The sequence below is a fragment of the Lepus europaeus genome, chromosome 8 (assembly GCF_033115175.1).
Source record: "Lepus europaeus isolate LE1 chromosome 8, mLepTim1.pri, whole genome shotgun sequence".
NCBI lineage: Eukaryota > Metazoa > Chordata > Mammalia > Lagomorpha > Leporidae > Lepus > Lepus europaeus.
This window is the reverse complement of record NC_084834.1, coordinates 117,762,505-117,772,926: the sequence shown is the minus strand read 5'-3', so window position 1 is coordinate 117,772,926 and position 10,422 is coordinate 117,762,505. Positions and strand designations below refer to the sequence as shown.

At 41.5% G+C, this 10,422-nt stretch overlaps 1 pseudogene; it reads left to right on the top strand.

The window, feature by feature from the left end:
* Positions 1-3,723: 3,723 nt before the first annotated feature.
* Positions 3,724-5,188, top strand: LOC133765728 (splicing factor 45-like; annotated as a pseudogene).
* The last annotated feature ends 5,234 nt before the right edge of the window (positions 5,189-10,422 follow it).

Sequence of the window (10,422 nt, the reverse complement as noted above, 5' to 3'; positions counted from 1 at the left end):
TATGTCTTAGAAATATAAGAAAAATTAGCACTCAGTATTAGAGATCAAATATCTAATCACCAAATTTACAGAAAAACAAGCAGGAGAAAATGGGCAGGAATGGACGATTTTAAAATGAGAAGAATATTTGTCAAAATTAGACATATCCGCTTAGAACTCAAAGAATGGAACGTTGAAAGACGCATACCACCCTCGGTAATGCCGTCTGAAAACAGTCCCAGGGTCCTGAGGGAAAGTAATGACAACTGTCACTCTTCTGTAATTACATTTCCCTTTTATTTACTGATTCTGTCTCATTTCCCAATTCAGGCAATGGTTGTACACGCATGTAAAGAATTGTGTGTGTGTGCGCACACCTCTGCAACCAACATCTTTGCATACATGTGCTTAAATGACTCAGAGAAAACATTCGTGTTGGTCCGTACATACAATCTGCTTAACACAGCATACAATTTCTTCACAAGTTTCCAAAAATTGCTGGACGCTAGACTTTGCCAGAGCTGCACTTTTAAATTTAATGAGGCCAGGCTATGTTTCCTATACATACTTTGACCAGAATACTTCAAGCACACCGTCTATTCTCAGGAGTCATTTGGCTGATTACTTAATGAAATGGATGTGTGATTGAAAAATAAACACTGACGTTGTGACTAACTGTGGCCTAATAGAGTGATCATAGACACAAAACTGTTTGTGAGTTGGGCTTATTTACTCAAAAGATAGAGACATTGCAAAGTATAAGTGTCTATTTTGTTCTCAAAAGAATATCAGGGCCGGTGCCGTGGCTCAACAGGCTAATCCTCTGCCTTGCGGCACTGGCACACAGGGTTCTAGTCCCGGTTGGGGCGCCAGATTCTGTCCCAGTTGCCCCTCTTCCAGGCCAGCTCTCTGCTGTGGCCCGGGAAGGCAGTGGAGGATGGCCCAAGTCCTTGGGCCCTGCACCCGCATGGGAGACCAGGAGAAGCACCTGACTCCTGCCTTCGGATCAGCACGGTGCGCAGGCTGCAGCTCGCCGGCCGCGGCGGCCATTAGAGGCTGAACCAATGGCAAAGGAAGACCTTTCTCTCTTTCTCTCTCTCACTGTCCACTCTGCCTGTCAAAAATTAAAAAAATAAAATAAAGAATATCAGAATATCTGCACATATTTTATATATTTTGAAAATACTAACATTCAATTTGCTAACTTTATGTGCATTGGTTAAATTATTTCGCTGACCTTAGCTTTAAATCTGCATGAAATGATGAAAGTGTCTTCCTTTTCTACATGGAAACGAAAAAAAAATCAAAGGAAACTACAGAGTCCTCATTTTGTTCCAGTTTGGTAGGTTGCACTTCAAATGTAAATTACTGAGAATGTCTGTGAATCATAAAGCCCACAAATGCAGGTTCCAGAAGCAAATCTCTTTTGTTTTTAATATCCCAGCAAGCTGTCCATGGTGTATCTTTTATTTATCAGTACTTGCTAATTATTTGTTTCTAAGTTATCTAATAAAAATTTTCCCCTTCAAAATTATTCCAACGTATCATCAGTTGAGCTATCTTGATGTTCATTTCATTTTACTTCATGAATTCTAAAGATGTTAAACATGAAAAAACGCATCTCTTCCCATTGCTCATGTTTTGACTTACTCGCTTTTGTTAGACGCAGCTTTCTGTCCTGAAGGCTTCCCCATTGACTTTGATTCTTTGATTTTCTCTTTATGGAAAGTTCTGCTTTTCCTTCAAAACGGATTCCTTTTTGCATGTTTTCTCTCTAGTTTTCATTTCTCTTGACACTCTATTTTCCCCATCTTCTTCTCTCTAATCAGGTCATTTACTTGAGGCTTTAAATGCCAAACCCCTTTTCCAGAACCTTACCAGATACTGAACTTTGACATACAAGGGCCTTCCTCCCTACTGCACAGAAACACTATTTTTTTAGAGTTATAATTATGGGGGAAACACATTTGTTTGGGATGATGCTTAAGTTTGAAATCCATTTGGAAAGGACTTATTATTACAGCATAAAAAACCCAGCCTGGACAGCGAATGTGCTTAGTGTCTCTGCTTGGCGAACATGGAGCTGACTGATTATATTGGATTTGACTACTATAAACTGTATGGTTCCCATGAGGCTGAGTCATTTGTAGGAAACCTTCCTGTTGTGTCAGAATCCAGGTCAGAAACAGGTGCTCCTCAACCACAGTCAGCTACACAGAGCCAAGCAGAGTGGAATGCAGGTGGGAGGAGTCTACATGCCTGACATGGGATTACTTCTTGCTTCCTTCTGGACCCCTGAAGAGTTGTGTAAATAAATTCCTTTAATTTCCATCTTTTTAAGGAAATCCAAGATGGCAGAATAATTGTAGACACACTGCCTTAAGCTGCTCTAAGCTGTGAAAAAGAACAAAGGAAAAACTTCCTTTCCAAGGGTCTGACTGATAGAGAATTTTGGAAAATTATACTGTCCAGTGGGGCTGGGGGTCTTTGGGGCCCTCAGACATAGGCAGAATGTCCTTCATACACATGCTGTCAGCTGTGGCTGGAAAGCTTGTCTCCAGACTGACTGGCGTCTCCCCCACTAATAACTTACTGTGCTGCATGTGTGATCTTGTAGTTTTAAATCACATCTTAAAGTTAGTTGCAATATTCCACCCAGAACTAGCAGAAGAGGGAGCTGAGCCCCTAAGGAGATATGGTGTCTCCAAGAGACCCCAATGTCTTCATGAGCTCCAAGCCAAACACATACAGTGTGTGAAACTCCCTATCCAATAGGCAGCCCCAGAAATGCCTTAAAACCCTGGGCGCTTCCTCAAAACCAGTGTCCCACTCAGGCACTCTGCCTGGTCTCCTCTCAGACTGGATGCTTTTTTCAAGTAAACATTTCTACCTGTGTGCAAATTGTTTTTGGCTTCTTATTTCTATAGTGAGCTGAGGAAATGAACCCACAGAACTTGTTTCTGCAACCACCCTCTGCTCTGTGACCAGGAACAGAAGTGAAAAAAAAAAAAAAAGAAAAAGAAAAAGAAAAAGAAAAAAGAAAACAACAAGGACTCTATAGGACAAGAAAAGACAGAGGTGTCTGTGAGCCACCATCTTTCCACATCAAGTTGGGAAAAATCACCAAGTGGCCCACTCGTTGGTGTTTTGGCTGAGATGGAATTCTACAGTCATCCAACCAACTCTACTGAACTCTGTGTGGATCAATGACACTCACAGAGACCCTTATTCATCCCAAAGCCACACTTCTATCCCTATGAACTGCAGGAAGCAAATCCACTATGTCACTTATAGAAACAGCCGGCATCGAATAGGACGAAAGAAATCACTCAGAGACTACACCCCTGGGCTCACCTAGACTCAAAGCCAAAACAAAAAACCAAGTGATACTCTACATTTCAGCTAAACCATAAACTCATTTACAACAAAACCAGATCCATAAACAAGAATGACAAAATACACCAGATGGGCAGACATCAATGTGGGGACACAGGAAACATGAAGAAGCACGGTAGCATAATTCTTCCAAAACAGCACAATATTCCCCCAGAGCAAGATCTGGAACTGAAGGATATCTAGGAAATGACAGATACAGAATTACGAATAATGAAACTCAAAAGTAATGAAGCTCAACAACATGCAGGAGTGTACAGAAAGATAAAATAAATGAGAAATCAGTGAGTGGCATGGATAAAAATATTACTAAGGAGATAGAACTCATTAAGAAGATTCAAATAGGGTTGCGGGTGGGCTGCGGCCGCGGGCTGGCGTTTGCAGGTTCCCAGCGAGTGCGGCCCGGCTGCGCGCTGCCGCCGTCGTGGCTCATGGGCAAAGTCGGCGCGGCGGGCTGGCATCAAAATGAAAAGATGTCCTTGTACGACGAGCTAGGAGTGGAGACCAGTGACTCAAAAACAGAAGGCTGGTCCAAAAACTTCAAACTTCTGCAGTCTCAGCTTCAAGTGAAGAAGGCAGCTCTCACTCAAGCAAAGAGCCAAAGAACAAAACAAAGTACAGTGCTTGCCCCAGTCATCGACCTGAAGCGAGGTGGCTCCTCTGATGATCGTCAAATTGTGGACACACCACCACATGTAGCAGCTGGGCTAAAGGACCCTGTTCCCAGTGGATTTTCTGCAGGAGAAGTTCTGATTCCCTTAGCTGATGAATATGATCCTATGTTTCCCAATGATTATGAGAAAGTAGTGAAGCACCAAAGAGAGGAACGACAGAGACAGCGGGAAAGACAAAAGGAAATAGAGGAAAGGGAAAAGAGGCGTAAAGACAGACATGAATCCAGTGGGTTTTCAAGGCGACCTGACCCAGATTCTGATGAAGATGAAGATTATGAGCGGGAGAGGAGGAAAAGAAGTATGGGCGGTGCTGCCATCGCCCCACCTACGTCTCTTGTAGAGAAAGACAAAGAATTACCCCGAGATTTTCCTTATGAAGAAGACTCCAGACCTCGATTCCAGTTTTCCAAAGCTGCCATTCCTCCCCCAGTGTATGAAGAACAGGACAGACCGAGATCTCCAACTGGGCCTAGCAACTCTTTCCTTGCTAACATGGGTGGCACAGTAGCACATAAGATCATGCAGAAGTACGGCTTCCGGGAAGGCCAGGGTCTGGGAAAACATGAGCAGGGACTGAGCACTGCGTCGTCAGTGGAGAAGACCAGCAAGTGAGGCGGCAAAATAATTGTGGGTGACGCGAGGGAGAAGGGTGAGTCTCAGGATGCATCTAACAAGTCGGATTCAAATCCATTGACTGAAATACTTAAGTGTCCCACTAAAGTCGTCCTACTAAGGTACATGATTGGTGCAGGAGAGGTAGATAAAGACTTGGAAGTTGAAACCAAGGAAGAATGTGAAAAATATGGCAAAGTTGGAAAATGTGTGATATTTGAAATTCGTGGTGCCCCTGATGATGAAGCAGTACGAATATTTTAAGAATTTGAGAGAGTTGAGTCAGCAATTAAAGCTGTTGTTGATCTGAATGGGAGGTATTTTGGTGGACGTGTGGTAAAAGCATGTTTCTACAACTTGGATAAATTTAGGGTTTTGGATTTGGCGGAGCAGGTTTGATTTTCAGAACCAGAGCGCAGGTCACCTCCAGGGATCCTTGAACTAACTGCAGACTGAGCGGAGGAGACGCGATGGTGAAAGCCTTCGTGCCTGTCGGATGCTGAGGCTCTCGGAAAGACTTCTGTGATATGTGTTGGTCTATCCCTTTTTTATTTTGTGGTTTTTAAATATAGCATAAAAATCCTTTAAAAAACAAACAAACAAACAAAAAAGAAGATTCAAATAGAAAATTTAAATCTGCAATCTTCAATCAGCAAAATAAAATATATGATTGAGAGCTTGAATAACAATAGACCAAGTGCAAGAAAGAATTCCTGACCTTGAGGACAAGAATTTTGAAATAATCCAGTCAGACTATATTCATTAGGGTTATGTGTCTGCAGTTTCCATGTCATATCTTTGGTTTTGATTTCATAGTGATGCTGTCATCATAAAATGTGTTAGTAGACTTCCATCCTGTTCAATATTTTGGAATAGTTTGGAGAGTATAGGAGTTACTTCCTCGCTGACTATTTTGTAGAACTCAGTAGTAAAGCCATGAGAGTCCAGAATTTTCCTTGATGGAGAATTTAAATTTCAGCTTCACTCTTGTAGTTGGTTATGGGTCTTTTTTTTTTTTTTTACTTTTAAAAATATATACTTCTTTTTTTTTGAAAATTAGAGTTACACAGAGAGAGAAAGAAAGGCAAAAGAGAGAACTGAAGCCAGCATTCGAACCAATACACTTTGATGTGGGTTATGGATATCCCAAATGGCATCTTAACTCATGTGCCAATGGATATCCCCCATAGGTTTCTTATCCTCAACAGTTTAATAAATTTTCTCCAAGTTAATGACTGTTTAACTAATTGGTTGATTTGTACTTATTATTGGCAATATGCTTCAGGAATGGAAAAATTCTTTTTCTACCAAGGGCCACATGGACATATAAGAAATATTATTATTTTTTTTTTTGACAGGCATAGTGGATAGTGAGAGAGAGAGACAGAGAGAAAGGTCTTCCTTTGCCGTTGGTTCACCCTCCAATGGCCGCTGCGGCTGGCGCATCTTGCTGATCCGAAGCCAGGAGCCAAGTGCTTCTCCTGGTCTCCCATGCGGGTGCAGGGCCCAAGCACTTGGGCCATCCTCCACTGCCTTCCCGGGCCATAGCAGAGAGCTGGCCTGGAAGAGGGGCAACCGGTATAGAATCCGGCGCCCTGACCGGGACTAGAACCCAGGGTGCTGGCGCCGCAAGGCGGAGGATTAGCCTGTTAAGCCACGGCACCGGCCAAGAAAATATAAGAAATATTATTAAGAAAATGTTGGGGTAATTTAATACCATTACATACAATTAAACTCAAATAATATATGTCATTATTTTATTAGCATATTATATTATTTCTGACCCCAAACATAGGCATCTATTTAACGATTTATATTCATGATTATCAAATTTCTTTTTTTTTTTTTTTGACAGGCAGAGTAGACAGTGAGAGAGACAGAGAGAAAGGTCTTCCTTTTGCCATTGGTTCACCCTCCAATGGCCACCGCTGCCAGCGCACTGCAGCCAGCGCACCTCACTGATCTGAAGGCAGGAGCCAGGTGCTTCTCCTGGTCTCCCATGGGGTGCAGGGCCCAATCACTCGGGCCATCCTCCACTGCACTCCCAGGTCACAGCAGAGAGCTGGCCTGGAAGAGGGGCAACCGGGACAGAATCCGGTGCCCCGACTGGGACTAGAACCCTGTGTGCCGGCACCGCAAGTCGGAGGGTTAGCCTATTGAGCAGTGGTGCCTGCCATGATTATCAAGTTTCTATTTTTATTTCCTTTTGTCATCCTTTAATTCTTCAAGGTGCTCCTCTATGATTATCTTCGTTCTAAAACACAGTGATTTCAATTTTTCTATTGTTTTCTGGAGACAAGCTCAGTTTATAGTTTCAAATGCTCTCTTTTCTCACTATTGGCTCGAAGACTGGCCCAATCTCATTCTCTTGCTTAAAATCTGTATTACTGTAGAAACATGCAGCAGACTTTGTCACATCATGTTTTGTATTCCTTACCTTCAGGATTTTGCTTCTCATGCTCTCTCTCTTCTATCTAGATAGCTGTTTCCACCCATCTTCCAACTTTTCAACAATTTCCTTTGCCATCGCAATGCTGTTGTCACTACCTGGCCATTTTGTTTTCACTTTCATTATTTTCTTTTCATTTATTAAACTTTTATTTAATGAATATAAATTTGCAAAGTACAGCTTATGGATTACAATGGCTTCCCCCCTCCCATAACTTCCCTCCCACCTGCAACCCTCCTAGAAATTTTGTTTCTAGCTCAAAAAAATCCCATAAGCTGAAGTTTCATAACTTCCGGTTTCCTGGTAGACAATCTTTAATTATATAAGTACATTAACCATTTAAAATAAGAAAGAAAAGGCTGTGACTAGTAGTTCCTATCTCTGAATCAGATTGCTTCTTTGTGATGTTTTATGTGCTGCCATGTTTATAGTACTCATGAATGTTTAAAGTCAAAGATTGCCAAATGTCGTTGAAACAGTATGTGTAAAAATTTGGTGGGCGTTTGTTAAACTACAGCTGTTTGTTTTACTGGGGAGAATGCATTGTCTTCTGCCAAGTATACCGGGTTATGTTCAGTGTGGTGTTGATGCAAACTAAGCACATGACTTCAAGTTTTGTGTTTTCCTGGAATTTTTTGGCAATTCACGTTTATTTATATGATTATTTTCTTTTTCTTTGAAGTACAGGGAGTAGAGACCCAGACAGAGAGAGTAGAGAGAAAGAGAGAGTACATTGTAACCACCAGTTCATTTCCCAAATGCCCTCAGCAGCCAGGGCTTGGCCTGAAGAACTGAAGCCAAAAACCAAGAACTCCGTTAGGGACCCCCAGGGGTGCAGGAATGTCTGCAGTAATCACCTACTACATCCTGGAATGAGCATTAGCAGGAAGCTGGATCGAAGAGGAGTAGCTTGCACTTAGGACTCAAATTGGGAAGCACAGTACAGGATGCAGGCGTCCCAAGTGGCTCCTTAATTGCTGTGCCAAACACCTGTCCCACGACTTGATGTCTAATTGCATCCCACAGTGACATCAATTAAGACTGCAATAGCCTGACCATGTCTTCGATGTTCCTGTGACAAATTTTCTTGGACTCAATAACAGACAAATTGTCTTCCCAGCTGTTGATTTGTGTGTCTCACAGAATAGTGTGTGGACTCCTGGTTAGGGCACTTGATTATTTTTTCCTAACTCATAATACTTATAAAAATGGATATTTACTTATTGCTATCCTCACTTTTCCTATGTTCTATATGATAGTTACTACTTTGTCATCTCACTGATGCAACCAGAAACATTAAAAAAAAAAAAAAAAACTGCACTAGGCTGGCGCTGCGGCTCACTAGGCTAATCCTCCACCTGTGGCGCCGGCACTCCAGGTTCTAGTCCCGGTTGGGACGCTGGTTCTGTCCCAGTTGCTCCTCTCCCAGTCCAGCTCTCTGCTGTGGCCCGGGAAGGCAGTGGAGGATGGCCCAAGTGCTTGGGCCCTGCACCCGCATGGGAGACCAGGAGCAAGCACCTGTCTTCTGGCTTCAGATCGGCACAGCGCGCTGGCTGTAGCAGCCATTTGGGGGCTGAACCAGTGGAAGGAAGAACTTTTTCTCTGTCTCTCTCTATCACTGTCTAACTCTGCCTTTCAAAAAAAAAAAAAAAAAAAAAAGTGCACTTCTGTCCACAAGAGAGTGCAAACATGTCAGCCTGCTGAATTTCCTCCATCATCTATTAAGACTTTTACAAACATAGATAGATTTTAAAGGCCCTGGAAGTACTTGCATGCCTTGTCTTCACAGATACTTTTTGGACTATGTATCAGAGATTTAATTTTTGGACTCATACACTATTGTACAAATATAATTATCATAGCATCATATATTATATATTATATTATATATATTATATTATATATTATATATATTATATATATAATATATATATATTATTTGACAGATAGTGATAGACAGAGAGAAAGACAAAGAGAAAGGTCTTCCTTCCATTGGTTCAACCACAAATGGCTGCTATGGCTGGAGCTACGCCCATTAGAAGCCAGGAGCCAGGTGTTTGGGCAGTCACCCAAGCACTTGGGCCATCCTCCACTACCTTCCCTGGGCCACAGCATAGAGCTGGACTGGAAGAAGAACAACTGGGACTAGAACCCAGCAAGCATATGGGATGCCGGCGCCACAGGTGGAGGATTAACCAAGTGAGCCACGGGGTCGACCCCAGTATATTATATTTAACTTGTTTTGCTTTGTTAAGATACACAAAATTGTTCTACTCATTCATATTCTCAACCACATATATAAGAACTCAACTCTGTATTCACAATCACTTTCACTTCACTCTACACAGCCTAGGAAATCATATAAAATATTATAAATAAAAATATTATTGATAAAGTGTTCTGAGATCTATTTTTCAACTTCAGTCTTCTTACATTAAGGATTTCATATTATTTGGCAATATTTACCCATCCCAAATTTGAAAATATCAGGTTTTTCTGGTAGTAAATGCTCTTTTGAATATGTTCAATTATGATCACAGAGATTCATTCAGCTAAAAAACATTGATTCTATTTGGTAAAATCAAATAACCCAAATAACTTGTGGTAGATGCATAAATATATGAGACTTTTTAAAATATCAGAGCATGCATTAATATTTTAAAGATTTATTTTATTTATTTTAAAAGCAGAGTTACAGAGAGGCAGAAGCAGAGAGAAAGAGAGGTCTTCTAACCACTGGTTCACTCCCCAAATGTCCGCAATGACCGGAGCTGAGCCGACCCGAAGCAGGAGGCCAGGAGCTTCTTCTGGGTCTCCCGCATAGGTGCACGGGCTCATGCACTTGGGTCATCCTCCACTGCTTTTGCACCCATAGCAGAGTAGCCAGGACTGGCGACAGCGCCCAAATGGGATGCCGGCACTGCATGCGGCAGCTTTACCGGCTAGCCACAGTGCTGGCATAGAGCATACATTACGTAATAGAAATGAATTCTCCTTTAGAAGTAGTAGTTAACATATACTAAATAAATATATTTGATTTGGCATTTAATAGCAATAAGAATTCATATACAGGTGGTAGATTTTATTAAATTTGAAGACCCATATTTGTAACCACAGTGTCAAGTATAAATACGTAATTTTCTGTCTTGGAAATGTTAGGATGTCCAGGTAAGATTCGATGTTCTGTTATTTATTTTGGAGACAAAACAGACAAGTTTTAATGGCCTATTTAATTTGATCACAAATATTGTAATTAAATGGCATTGACATGATTGGACCATACCTAAAATCTAAATTAGTCAGATGATTATAAAA